The following is a 15,361-nucleotide window of genomic DNA, read 5'->3' as shown; positions in this document are numbered from 1 at the left end:
CAGCAAGCTTTAACTAGTAATACAAATCAATTGTCATAGCTAGCTAAAGTTAACCAAATAGGTTCAATGTTAGCTAGTTAGCTAGCTAACATTAGGCTATAACTAGCAATGCGAAATGGCATTCTGAGAAAACATCACTAACGTTACACACACTTCATACATGTAAGTTAATGTTAGCTAGCATGCCAATCATCTAACCTCAGCTAACGTTAGCTAGCTAACAGCAAGCTTTAACTTGGGGTCTTTTGTTTAGAAATGTCACGTTAACATTAGCTAGCTAGCTAAAAAATGTATCCCAATCCATAGAGTAACGTTACTAGCAATACAAACCGATTGCCAAAGCTAGATAAAGTTAACCATACAGGTTCAATGTTAGCTAGCAAGTCAGCCAACGAACTTCAGCTGGCTAGCTAACAGCAAGCTTTAACTAGCAATACAAACCGATTTTCATAGCTAGCTAACGTTAACCAAATAGGTTCAATGTTAGCTAGCAAGCCAGCCATCGAATACCAGCTGGCTAGCTAACAGCAAGCTTTAACTTGCAATGAAAACAACTTTCTTACAAAATTAGAAACGTATAATATCTGAATCTGTAGCTAGACTCTTACCCATATACATGGATGAAAGCTTCACGGCAGACCGCAGCCCCTTTTATATATTAAGACGTCCTGTGTCGTTTCCGTTTTAGTTTGTACAGCTTTCTTGGCCCGTTGAATTCCACTGATTTCAAAACTCAGTCAACTTCTTCCGTGACAACACTGTTGATCGCTGTTTCTTCCCCATCACTGTCTTCAGAAGACTCTACAATGTCTTCTTCAATTAAAATGTTTTTTTTACCTAAATCAGGGATTTCCTCATCGTCTGATTCATTTTCAGAGTCCGAGAGTGTAAGCATGGCGCGATCGTCCTCCAGAAAGTATTCCATCAAAACTTGTTCCCACTGACCTAGCGCCTAATAAATTCAGGGCAGCAATGTTATTGAGAGCAGTAGCAACACATTTGCTTATCCTCTGCAGCAGAGGTAACTCTGGGTCTTCCTTTCCTGTGGCGGTCCTCATGAGAGCCAGTTTAATCAGGGCGCTTGATAGTTTTTGCGACTGCACTTGAAGAAACGTTCAAAGTTCTTAAAATTTTCCATATTGACTGACCTTCATGTCTTAAAGTAATGATGGTCTGTCATTTCTCTTTGCTTATTTGAGCTGTTCTTGCCATAATATGGTCTTTTACCAAATAGGACTATCTTCTGTATACCCTACCTTGTCACAACACAACTGATTGGCTCAAACACATTAAGAAGGAAAGAAATTCCACAAATTAACTTTTAACAAGGCACACCTGTTAATTGAAATGCATGAAGCTGGTTGAGAGAATGCCAAGCTTGTGCAAAGCTGTCATCAAGGCAAAGGGTGGCTACTTTAATTTAATTTGATTTGTTTAACACTTTTTTGGTTACTTCATGATTCCACATGTGTTATTTCATAGTTTTGATGTCTTCACTATTATTCTACAATGTAGAAAATCTGTCTCTTATACACATCTAGATGTGTATAAGAGACAGCAACACAACTGATTGGCTCAAACACATTAAGAAGGAAAGAAATTCCACAAATTAACTTTTAACAAGGCACACCTATTAATTGAAATGCATTCCAGGTGACTACCTCATGAAGCTGGTTGAGAGAATGCCAAGAGTGTGCAAAGCTGTAAGCTTGTGCAAAGCTGTCATCAAGGCAAAGGGTGGCTACTTTAATTTAATTTGATTTGTTTAACACTTTTTTGGTTACTTCATGATTCCACATGTGTTATTTCATAGTTTTGATGTCTTCACTATTATTCTACAATGTAGAAAATAGTAAAAATAAAGAAAAACCTTGGAATGAGTAGGTGTGTCCAAACTTTTGACTGGTACTGTACTTTCAGGGTAAGAAACCATCTAACATTAAGTTGTAAAATACAGAAAATTTCTTAAAGATACAGTATTGAAGAATATTTCAATTATTTCTCCTTTTTTAAAAGGTGCCTCAACCACAGGAGGTTGGTGGCACCTTTATTGGGGAGGACGGGCTCGTGGTAATGGCTGGAGCGGAATGACCCCATAGTGGAATGTGCCACTACACACTACACGCAGTGTACATGTTGGACCCCAAGTATGTTGGCAAGAGCATCCTGTCTGGTGCAGAGATCAACAAGGCCTATGGTGTCATCACTACCGTGTCTCACCACCTTAGCTTGGATCAGGGCAAGGTTCTTGGCAATCTGGCAAAGTACACTTCCAAGCAAGGGCTTTGGGATGGAGATGCAATATGGCAGTCGTGCCAACATATCTCATCAGCCATCTGGTGGAAGGGACTTTGTGGATTTGAAGCCCTTTCCCTTGTTGCCTACATCATCCTCCAAATCCCACCAACATCAGCCGCCTCAGAGCGCAACTGGTCCTTGTTTGGGAACACACACACCAAAGCACGCAACAGGCTGACCAATACAAGGTTTGAAAAATTGGTAGCCATCCAGACAAATTTGAGACTTTTTGAGCCTGACAACGAGCCATCCTCAACAAGGTTGGAAAGAGACAGTGAAGATGAGGCCTCAGAGTCTGATGTTCAAGAGGTGGACATTGAGGAGGTCCAGGGAGCAGACATGGAAGCCTGAGAGGAAGACAACCAAAGCTTTAGTTTCTAGACTATCATTTTATGTTGAAAATGTTTTTGGGAGATGCGATGGATTATTGGGGATCATTCAGTATTCATTTTCTTTTGTTGTTCAGTGAAATCATCCCATGTGAGAGTCTACTCATTTAAATAAAGTTCAATTAGTAACTAAATKGTTTTTTTTTCTATTGGAAGGATTTAATCCTGTGCAATTATTTCTATTTATGATAAGTTAAAAGGTTTATGTTTCTGTCTCCATATGATATGGTAAATATATCCAATGCAAAAACATCTACATTTAAATGGTATTAATATTAATTTTCATATATTTCCATTAATTCCCATATATTCCCGTTAATTTCCACGGAAAGTTTCCACCTCTGAAATATCCCCAAAATGTGCAACCCTAGTTGCAACCCCCCTTTTGCCCTCAGATCAGTCTCAATTCGTCGGGGCATGGACTCTACAAGGTGTCGAAAGCGTTCCACAAGGATGCTGGCCCATGTTGACTCCAATGCTTCCCAAAGTTGTCAAGTTGGCTCGATGTCCTTTGGGTGGTGGACCATTCTTGATACACACAGGAATATGTTAAGCATGAATAATCCAGCACCATTGCAGTTCTTGACACAAACCGGTGTACCTGGCACATATTACTATACCCGGTTTAAAGGCATAAATATTTAGCTTATTCACCCTCTGAGAGGCACACATACACAATCTGTGTCTCAGTTGTCTCAAGGCTTAAAAATACTTATTTAACCTGTCTCCTCCCCTTCATCTTCCCTGATTTGTGGATTTAACAAGTGACATCAATAAGGGATTATAGCTTTCAACAGGATTCACCTGGTCAGTCTATGCCATGGAAAGAGCAGGTGTCCTTAATGTTTTGTACACTCAGTGTATGTGCATATTAGGCACCTCTAGTATACGAAATGAATTGTACCGTAATGTGTAAAGAAGTCGCAAATAACTCAGTTGATATACAACTCTCTCTTGTATCCCTATAGGATCCAGCTGCCAAATGATTGCCCATCAAGCAGCCATGAGCAGAGTCCAGACTGTAGCTCAACGGTAGGCTGGAGTTCAGACAGAGGTGCTGCCCAACTGACATGTGAGTCTTATTTCTCCTCTACAGTAATTTAACATTTTTGCATGCTACACTGCCTTCAGAAAGTTTTCACACCATTTTGTTGTGTTACAGCCTGAATTTAAAATGGATTAAATGTAGATGTTTTGTCACTGGCCTACACACAATACCTCATAATMTCAAAGTGAAATTATGTTTTTAGAAATGTTTACAAATTAATAACAAATTCAAATCTGAAATGTCTTGAGTCAATAAGTATTCAACCCCTTTGTTATGGCAAGCCTAAATACATTCAGGAGTAAAAATGTGTTTAACAAGTCACATAATATGTTGCATGGACTCTCTCTGTGTGCAATAATAGTGTTTAACATGATTTTTGAATGACTACCTCATCTCTGTACTCCACACATGCAATTATCTGTAAGGTCCCTCAGTCCTGTGCCTCGCAAAGAAGGGCGCTTATTGGTAGATGGGTAAAAATAAAAAAGCAGACATTGAATATACCTTTGAGCATGGTGAAGTTATTAATTACACTTTGGATAGTGTATCATTACACCCAGTCACTACAAAAATACAGTTCCTAACTCAGTTGCCGGAGAGAAAGGAAACCGCTCAGGGATTTCATCATGAGGTCAATGGTTACTTTAAAACAGTTACAGAGTTTAATGACTGTGATAGGAGAAAACTAAGAATGGATCAACAACATTGTAGTTACTTCACAATACTAATGTAATTGACAGAGTGAAAAGAAGTAAGCCTGTATAGAATACAGGGCAAAACATTTMACAAATCAATTACATTTTTGTCCTGAATACAAAGTGATATGTTTGGGGACAAATCTAATACAACCAATTACTGAGTACCACTCTCCATATTTTCAAGCATAGTGGTGGCTGCATCATGTTATGGGTTTGCTTGTAATAAAAAATAAACATAATGGAGCTAAGCACAGGCAAAATCCTAGAAGAAAACCTGGTTTTGTCTGCTTTTCACCAGACACTGGGAGATGAATTCACCTTTCAGCAGGACAATAACCTAAAACATAAGACCAAATCTACACTGGAGTTGCTTACCCAGAGATACTCACAGCTGTAATTGCTGCCAAAGGTGATTCTAACATGTATTGACTCAGGGGGTTGAATACTTATCTAACTAAGATATATTATTGTTTTATTTTACAAATGTTAGAATATTTCATCCACTTTGACATTACAGAGGATTTTGTGGATCGTTACAAAAATCTATTTTAATCCCACTTTGTAACATACTTTCTGAAGGCACTGTATATGGGATTGTCATTGAATGTTATCTACAGTGCTGCTCTCAAGAGAGTCTTGCCCTCACTGGTGTCAAGGTAAGTCAACACTGCATGTTAGATTTTGCAACCATACTATAGTCATTTGAATCCACTTCAATATAGCATACTGTGTTACACATCTTTAAAGAATATAATTTTAGGTAAGTAACATGTATTAAGTGCTATGCACAGATGGAGTATCATTAAAGTGTCTGAATTGACCTGGCTATGTCTACTTAAACATGGGCCTGCTTTGTGATATTGCAAGCTATGGAGACTAATCATTGAGTAAGATACTTAAAGGAATAATCCACTCAAAAACTATCTTTTGGTKTTTTTTTTCATTAGTCCACTGTGATACAGTTCCAAAGATGTTTTGCATATCAGCAATCAAGTTTTCAAGATATAGGACTTTCAAATAGCAAATTGTAATTTGTCACTTATCATGATGGTGCGTTTTGGCAAGTTACAATTTGCTTTTTGAAGTCCTATATCTTGAAAACTTGATTGCTGACATGCAAAACATTGTATCAATGTATCAACAATGAACTAATGAAAAAAATACCAAAATATAGATTTTGAGTGGATTATTCATTTAAGTGGGTTGGGAAATGCAACATTTCAATGAATAGACACTTTTTTTATGAGTGATTTGGATCGAGTATGTTTTTATTGCCTCTTTTTTATGCAACACATTAAAGCTCTTGTATAGTACAATATCGGTGTCTGTGCTCGGTGTTGAAGTTGCACCTCTGCTTCTTGAAACAACTTAATTGTCTCAAACATGTACGCAAGTAGCACACACGAGTCATGATACCCCAAGGCCTAGATTAATTAAGCTATGAAAGCCCATGAGCAGGGAGCATTCAGCAGGTGCCTGTTTGCCTTGGTATGGGACTTGCTTTTGGCAGTGGTGCAGTGGCTCATTATAAATCCATAATTAAGTTACAATTTTATTTGCTTTTTTAACATATAYTCATCAGGGATTGACATGGTTTAAACTCAGATTTTGTTAAGTGCACTCTTGGCTATATTGCTACGGTATGCCCTATTCTACTTCAATCATTTGACTCTTTATTGGCTTCGTGAATGAGAAGTCATGAAGGATAATATGGTCGTGCCTTTGTTGGTTTTGACACTTTTCCTACAGGTGTTAAGATTCAAATTTGCCATCGAGTCATTTCTGGTGAAGCTTACATTCTCCTGATTCACTCGTAATCCTAAACAASCTTATTTGCCCACCCCCTCTTCACCTCGGCACAAAACAAACACAATGGCACCCTACTGGGTGCAGGGATGGTCTCCTGAACCCCTACTGTTCAACTCATCCTGTTTTGTGGTCTGTTAGCTGTACTAAGTGAATAGGGAAAGGCAGGTCTCTGTGGGTAATGTCTGTCTTTCGAGTCACCTGCCAGGAGAGAGGGAGGGTGAGAAGCCCAGCGGGGGGGGGGGCTTCTAGGTGGGATGAGCTGGGCTGTGGGAGAGAATCCCCTGCACACTGAGTGTTCAGCCCCAAATGAGAGGCTCCACCAAACGGGTAACTTATGCCAAGAGCTTGTTCAGGCTAACCATGTAGCCTGTGGAGGGGGGATTGGGCAGGAAATTGAGGTTAATAAGCGTGCTGTATATTAAGCAGTGGTGGGGCGTCCCCAGTCTCTGAGTGCTCAGGTCCAGCACCTCTCTTAGAGACATTGCCAGCGAACTACAGTTACGTACACCCCAGAATACTTCAGCAGTTATGCAGTGACATTATTTATTATGTAGCACAGCATGCATGCTCAAAAGAGGATTTGTTAGAAAAATGCATAAAGATAAACATTAGAGAACTACCGATAATCGGTCATGCCGATATTTATGGCCGGTATTAGCCTTTCTTAGTCCATCGGCTATCAGCCCTTGAGTATCGGCGCAGTCGATTTCCCTTTCATAGCGCGAGTGCACTTGTAAAACCCTGCAAACCGGTGCCACTCATTGCTAGTTAGCCTGTCGTTGAGGATCCTCTGGGCTGCTTGCTAGCTACCCACTAATGCTGCATATACATTTAGCACACTTTAATAATGCCACACGAAATGTAGGAACTTTGTAATTTACTGTTAGGCAAAACAATGTCCAAACTGGGGTCCAGCACTTTACAAAGCAATGTAGGTTCAATATTTGTGATAGTAATGCCAAATATGCTAATTTCAAAGCTGATTGTCACAAAACATTTTGTTAATTCACTGAGTTAGCTAAATGACTTGTCTTTCCCTTGCTGAGCCGAACTGCTGCCCGAGCCGAACTGCCTGGCTAGCTACATGAGACACAATCGGCCTTGTAGTATTTWAATTTTGTAGACATCTGCCAGAAGTAAATTCATCCACAAACACGAATATAATATCTTTCATATGACCACGTTTTCATGAATTTTATGATATAGTTGTCAAGCCAATTGAAATGACCAGGGACATGAACACGGAAGTACAGTATGACGTAGGAACGCGTCACTTGCACACGGTATAGGCTACTTCTATGAAAATGTTGTAGATCAGTAGACCTAACATGGTCCCAAATGAAAGGGAAACAGTTTTGATGTCTTCACTATTATTCTAAAATGTAGAAAATAGTAAAAATAAAGAAAAATCCTTGGAATGAGAAGGTGTGTCCAAACTTTTGACTGGTACTGTATATCCATATTGTAACAAATACACYGGGAGAAAAAGGTGTAGATTCACGCGCAGAGTGCGGTAGGTGTTTATTTCGCCTTCGCAGAAGGCAGGAATTGTGGTCGCAGGCAATGGTCATACACAGGTAGGCAAACAGGCAGGTGAATCAAAACTAGMACTGAAGGCTATAACTGGTTCTCACAAACGAGCTAGGAAAAGGCTTAGTAGAGTCAAAACGAACAATACCTGACAAAGGCATAAACAGAATGAACTGAACTAAATAAGGAGCTGATGAGACCAGGTGAGTAACTAACACAGGTGAAATCAATGAACGAAAATGAAAGACAGGGCTACATTCAAGAACACAAAGAAACAGGGCTACATTCAAGAACACAATGAAACAGAACACAAGGTTGACTAAGAAAATAAATACAGAACCTTACACATATCTTAATATCTGTTATTTGTATTCATTGCCATATTTTTATTTATTTTAGTGAGGTATTTACTCGCCATCTACCTGCAATGTATGAAAAGTAATGATCCCAACACCGAGCCTTGTGGAAAACCACATTAACTTAGAGGCTTATTTTTCCTATTTCACATTGCTTGCAAATGAGTAAGATTAAACCTCAGAGACAGATTGGCCAGGAAGACCAAGGAAATCTGTTCAGGTGAACGGAGTGGTCAGCAATCTCAACAGTTTTCATACAGTAGATGTTCATTGTATATTACAACGCGCACTCTAGTTTGTGTAGTGCATAACAAGCCGTACCATTGAAACTCACGGCTTTCTCTTATTCTTTCCCCCACTGTGCTTGGCCCTAGGGAGAGGCGCGTTCAACGTGTTGTAATAAGGGTAGCTGATATAATGAAGGTCATTGTAATCAGAGCTAATGTGCCAAGGAGTCAAGACACTGTAGCTTTATTTGCCAGCTAGGCCCAGCATTTTGTGCCCATGGGGATCAGGCTGATAGTGTTATCTTTGCTAACCTGACTCTAATACAGGCCTTGCTCCGCTGTTTGTGTCAGCATCGCAGCTGAACTTTTCCCAGTGATACGTTCTGTATGAGGATGGGGCAAGGATTGGGCTCCAGTCAGCTCCATTCTGGTTAAATCCCATCCCTAGGTGTTTGGCTACTCTTAATTCAGATATTTAGAGAGCCTAGTTCTCTCTCTCGCTCTGATTCCTTGGGAGGACAGCAGGGCCTTACATAGTCTTCCGTTGGATGTATTTGACATAAAAACAACAACATTGCATTGACGTCTGGTCTTGAAGACTTACGATGACCTCTAAATCTAATCCTCTCCTTCAGGATATGCAAATGACTCCAGTTCAAACTTAATTTGTTTTTGGTAGTCTGGGACACTAAGTGGTTTATTTTCAACTTTTACTCTGCAGTGTAAATATGTGAATAAGAATGCCTTCTTAAACCTAGACACTCTTCATATATATATAGTATATTTTGCTTCAGCCTTCATTTTATTTTCTAATATTTTTTTTTTAGCTCGTTTGAAATGACAGAAATAATGAGAAATACTGTATGCAGAGCCATGTGATTTAGRGAAACCAAGACTTGAACTTTGTCATAATGTGATATCTGAATGCGCCCACAGTGGGCCTCTGGGAATGATTGATGGTAGTTGTATTCGTATTCAAATATAGGCATTTATGTGGTTGTGATGAGAGTACAGTACTATATTTCTACCATTTCCATGATTACAGAGGAGAATGTAGCTACTGGCAGGGATAGCCTATTCCTTTCCTAATGTCCCATCTTTTAATAATTTATTTTCCAAAAGTAGTTTTAAAAATGGACTTTAACTGCAATGACATTTTATTTGATATGTAAATTAACTTGCAATAGATTGCTTATTTGTCAAGCAATATTTGATAAGTTCAAGGAAATAAATATAGAAGGAATAGTGACTTAGGCCCCTTTACCAAATGTACGTTTCTAAAGGAAGCTACAGATCATTGTAGATTTTCTTGTTTTCACCATTTAGAGTTACACATCACATTTATCAAGAGTTTCCAAACTCCAATGTTTGACTCAGTATTCTTTTATACACCCCAAAGTCTGTAAAATGTGAAACAAAACTCATACCAGTGGGCTACCCCCAATGGAAACTGAAGGTTGGCTCACAGCTCTTTCACTTTTCATAATTGCCTTTTTAACTTAACAGTGCATGCCGCCTTCTGTGACAAACATCAAAGGCCCTTCCTTATTCATTCGAGCACCTCCAGAAAAAAGAGCTGCCCATATCTAACCCCGTGCTACTCCCCTGGCCCTATCATTCAAACTTCCACCCCGGCTCTTTGTGGCTTCCAGAGGACCACAGTGAAATGATCTCTTTTGTTGCGCATCATTAGTTCCATCTGTTGTGCGAGCAGGCCTGTCTGTTCCGGAGCACGGCAACGTGATGGTCGCCAGGGGCGATCGGAGACGCCACTGTCCCAGCGGCTCGTGGCACGACCTCCGCTACCGCGGCTGCCTCCTCCACTGCCCCCCAACGCCTCCCCCTCTCTCCTCCATGACACTTTTACTCTCTGTCCTCTGTGTTTAATTATTTATTTATGCATCTGGGGAAGAACGRAATCACATACACTTTGTATTTCTCGATTGTGCATTGTATTGTTGGACGATGACTGTAAAGGACAGAAGTTAGCAAGGAAAGTGTTTTTGTTTCTCATGTGCTGTTATTTAAAAGTGTAATATACAGTATACTGTAATGACAAATACTCTTACTGGAGACACCAGATAAACAGATATACAGTGGTTTCTCCACTAAAAGTTTTGCGATTATGCTGCAGGATTTAGAGGTAATTTGTGGTTTAGTACGGTACCCTGCYTCACCACTTAATTGCTCCAGACCAGCACAAGGGGGAGTTAGAGCATGGATTATGCTTTGGGGTCCTACTGTGTCTCTAACTGACAATGAATGGGTGACATAAACCTAAGTAGAAACTGACAATTGTGCACGATTTCAGTATTACTTACTAAAACTGTTGTTATTTTTTATTTGTAGGATTATTTTGCTCTTACTGTGGTAGTGTAGCCCACTCCCGACCAGTCACGTTGTACAGTGCCTGAGTGGCACAACGGTCTAAGACACTGCATAGCAGTACAGGCTGTGTTGCTACAGATGCTGGTTCAATACCCGTACGGTACCGGCCTCGACTGGGAGACCCATGAGATTACTGTAGGTTTTTGGTTTCTCTCCCTCTAAAAACAGAAATACATATAACAAATTGGCTTTATTTACAAATTAGTAACGATGTCTCACCCCATGTTCAAGAATGGCCTTTTTCTCACTCATTTTACGTTATTTGAAAATTAAATAATCTCCAAAATCGTGTTATTTTTTAAACAAATCGATTATTATTATTATTAATTTAGAATTATATAAAAGCCCCTTGGATATTCGCACAGATATATTATTAACCCAGTTATTAGCAGGACAGTATATATTGGTCATATTGGTCATGGCTCCCGAGTGGCGCACAATGGGACTGCCTTGCGGTTCTGCAGCTGTTTCCACTGAAAGCGCGCAAGGTTCAAGGCACGAGGGCAYGTGGCACGGGATGGGCCGCAGAGCCACGCAAAAGACGGACCTAGCCCATGGGGACGGGAGGAGGAGGAAGGGGGAGGAGGGGTGGACCCCCACCCTGCCACACTGGATAGCACAGAGACATACTTTAATAAGGGGCATTGCACGAATAATGACGCTGACTAGGGAAATGTTCCCGCTGTTCTTAGTGCCAGTTTGCACGTTCAAACTAAAACAATGTAACTAATAATGGCATCGTTATGCTTTCGTTAATAAAATAATGATAAAAATACTATATACTAAAATACTATTTCAAAATAAAATAATTAGAATAGCCCATTATGGGCTATTAGCAGGACAATATACCTTTACCAACACCTCTCTGTATTTTGATACTTTTCTTTTTTTCTTTTTTATTCTTTTTTTTATTCGAGAGCCCTCCCACAATCCCCCCCAAGAATAAAATGAAAAATAAAAAATACAATTAATTCCATTCCCCACCCCAAGAACCCCCCAATGCACAAACAACCAAGAGAATTAACTAAAGAGAAAAAAGAAAAAGCCAGAAGAAAACAGCAAACAACAATGCAAAAATAAATAAAAATACTTTTTTAATAAAATTAAAACAAAGGACATCAAGGACAACTAAAATCATAACAGCAATGCCAACTGTATATGTTTGTGTGCATGTCTGGTAGAGGTCGACCGATTAATCGGAATGGCCGATTAATTAGGGCCGATGTCAAGTTTTKATAACAATCGGAAATCGGTAATTTTGGACGCCGATTTTGCCTCTTTTTTTTTTTACACCTTTATTTAACTAGGCAAGTCAGTTAAGAACCCTTTACTTAACACCCATCCCGGATCCGGGAGCATCCTCATCAGTAAAAGCTGACTAGCATAGCCTAGCATAGCGCCACAAGTTAATAATAAGCATATAAATATCATGAAATCACAAGTCCAATACAGCAAATGAAAGATAAACATCTTGTGAATCGCCATCATTCCGATTTTTAAAATGTTTTACAGCGAAAACACAATATGTATTTCTATTAGCTAACCACAATAGCCAAAGACTCAACCGCATATTTTCACATGTTTCTACCGCATAGGTAGCTATCACAAAACCGACCAAATATAGATATAATTAGTCACTAACCAAGAACAACTTCATCAGATGACAGTCTTATAACATGTTATACAATAAATTTATGTTTTGTTCGAAAATGTGCATATTTGAGGTATAAATCATAGTTTTACATTGCAGCTACCATCAAAAATATCACCAAAGCAGCAAAGAATATTACAGAGAGCAAGTGAAATCCTAATACTCATCATAAACATTTATGAAAAATACATGGTGTACAGCAAATGAAAAGTAAACATCTTGTGAATCCAGCCAATATTTCCGATTTTTAAGTGTTTTACAGCGAAAACACAATATAGCATTATTTAGCTTACCACAATGCCAAACACACAACCGCATTTATTCACCACATAGATAGCATTCGCAAAAACCAGCAAAAGATATTTAATTAATCACTAACCTTGACCAACTTCATCAGATGACAGTCTTATAACATCAGGTTATACATACACTTATGTTTTGTTCGAAAATGTGCATATTTAGAGCTGCAAACGTGGTTATACATTGTGATATGTAGCATCGATTCACCAGAATGTCCGGAGCTATTTTGGACACTCACCTAATCTGACAAAGAACTCATCATAAACTTTACATAAAAATACTTGTTGTATGGCAAATGAAAGATACACTGGTTCTTAATGCAACCGCCGTGTTAGATTTTTAAAATAACTTTACCATAACAAACAGCTTGCGTTATTACGAGACAGCGCCCGCCAAAACGGCAGGAATAGGAATAACATTTTCCACAGAAATACGAAATAACATCATAAATTGTTCTTACTTTTGTTGAGCTTCCATCAGAATCTTGTACAAGGAGTCCTAGGTCGAGAATAAATCGTTGTTTGGTTTTAGAATGTCCTTTTCTCCTGTCGAATTCGTGCCACAATGCTAGCCAATGTTGATGACGTTCCTCACGTTTCTCTCGACGCAAAGAACGGAAAACTCCAAAAGTCCAAATAAACGTTGAATAAACTGATAGAACTCGGTTGAAAAAACCTGCTTTACGATGTTATTATCACATGCATCAAATAAAATCAGAGACGGAGATATTAGCCGTGTATACCGAACGTTATCATAAGACAATATGGAGGTGCTTCCCGCGCCTTGGTAGACAAAGGAAATTCTGGACACGTCATTCCAAGTGCTCTTGTTCGACCTCAGATCAAGCTAGACACCCCATTCCACCTTCCACTGCCTGTTGACATCTAGTGGAAGGCGTATGAAGTGCATGCATACTGATAAATATTAGGCAATTGAATAGGCAGGCCTGAAACAGAGCCTCGTTTCAGATTTTTCACTTCCTGTCTGGAAGTTTGCTGCAAAATTAGTTCTGTTTTACTCACAGATATAATTCAAACAGTTTTTAACTTGAGTGTTTTCTATCCAATAGTAATATAATATGCATATTGTACGATCTAGAATAGAGTACGAGGCAGTTTAATTTGGGCACGATTTTTTTCCAAAGTGAAAACAGCGCCCCCCTATTGACAAGAAGTTAAGAACACATTTTTATTTTCAATGATGGCCTAGAAACGGTGGGTTAACTGCCTTGTTCAGTGGCAGAACGACAGATTTTTACCTTCAATCTTGCAACCTTACGGTTAACTAGTCCAACGCTCTAACCACCTGCCTCACGAGGAGCCCGCCTGTTAAGCGAATGCAGTAAGAAGCCAAGGTAAGTTGCTAGCTAGCATTAAACTTATCTTATAAAATAATCAATCAATCATAATCACCAGTTATAACTACACATGGTTGATGATATCATAGTTTATCTAGCGTTTCCTGCGTTGCATATAATCGATGCAGTGCGCATTCGCGAAAAAGGACTGTCGTTGCTCCAACGTGTACCTAACCATAAACATCAATGCCTTTCTTAAAATCAATACACAGAAGTTATATTTTTAAACCTGCATATTTAGCTAAAAGAAATCCAGGTTAGCAGGCAATATTAACAGGTGAAATTGTGTCACTTCTCTTGCGTTCATTGCACGCAGAGTCAGGGTATATGCAACAGTTTGGGCCGCCTGCTATTGCGTACTAATTTGCCCGAATTTCAAATAATTATGACATAACATTGAAGGTTGTGCAATGTTAACAGGAATATTTAGACTGATGGATGCCACCGTTAGATAAAATACGGACGGTTCCGTATTTCACTGAAGAATAAATGTTTTGTTTTCGAGATGATAGTTTCCGGATTCGACCATATTAATGACCTAAGGCTCGTATTTCTGTGTGTTATATGTTATAATTAAGTATATGATTTGATAGAGCAGTCTGACTGAGTGATGGTGGCCACCAGCAGGCTCGTAAGCATTCATTCAAACAGCACTTTCGTGCGTTTATGAATTCAAGCCTATCAACTCCCGAGATTAGGCTGGTGTAACCGATGTGAAATGGCTAGCTAGTTAGCGGGGTGCGCGCTATAGCGTTTCACCATCACTCGCTCTGAGACTTGGAGTAGTTGTTCCCCTTGCTCTGCATGGGAAACGCTGCTTCGAGGGTGGCTGTTGTCGATGTGTTCCTGGTTCGAGCCCAGGTAGGAGCGAGGAGAGGGATGGAAGCTATACTGTTACACTGGCAATACTAAAGTGCCTTAGAACATCCAATAGTCAAAGGTATATGAAATACAAATCGTATAGAGAGAATTAGTCCAATAATTCCTATAATAACTACAACCTAAAACTTATTACCTGGGAATATTGAAGACTCATGTAAAAAGGAACCACCAGCTTTCATATGTTCTCATGTTCTGAGCAAGGAACTTAAACGTTAGCTTTCTTACATGGCACATATTGCACTTTTTACTTTCTTCCCAACACTTTGTTTTTGATTATTTAAACCAAATTGAACATGTATCATTATTTATTTGAGGCTAAATTGATTTTATTGATGTATTATATTAAGTTAAAATAAGTGTTCATTCAGTATTGTTGTATTGTCATTATTACAAATAAATAATCGTCCGATTAATCGGTATCGGCTTTT

The 15,361-nt window shown here is 39.1% G+C and overlaps 1 protein-coding gene across 1 annotated transcript in view; it reads left to right on the top strand.

Annotated features, from left to right (window-relative positions):
- Nucleotides 1–15,361, top strand: part of casz1 (castor zinc finger 1) — a 253,000-nt gene that overhangs the window by 62,195 nt on the left and 175,444 nt on the right. Inside the window, exon 3 of the mRNA XM_070444472.1 lies at nucleotides 3,656–3,759. The gene's annotated coding sequence lies outside the window, so the exon portion shown is untranslated. The remainder of the gene's footprint in view (nucleotides 1–3,655; nucleotides 3,760–15,361) is intronic.

This window comes from Salvelinus sp. IW2-2015, linkage group LG7, assembly GCF_002910315.2.
Source record: "Salvelinus sp. IW2-2015 linkage group LG7, ASM291031v2, whole genome shotgun sequence".
NCBI classification, from domain to species: Eukaryota; Metazoa; Chordata; class Actinopteri; order Salmoniformes; family Salmonidae; genus Salvelinus; species Salvelinus sp. IW2-2015.
Note: the sequence above shows the minus strand (reverse complement) of the source record. Positions and strands in the feature narration are given on the sequence as shown.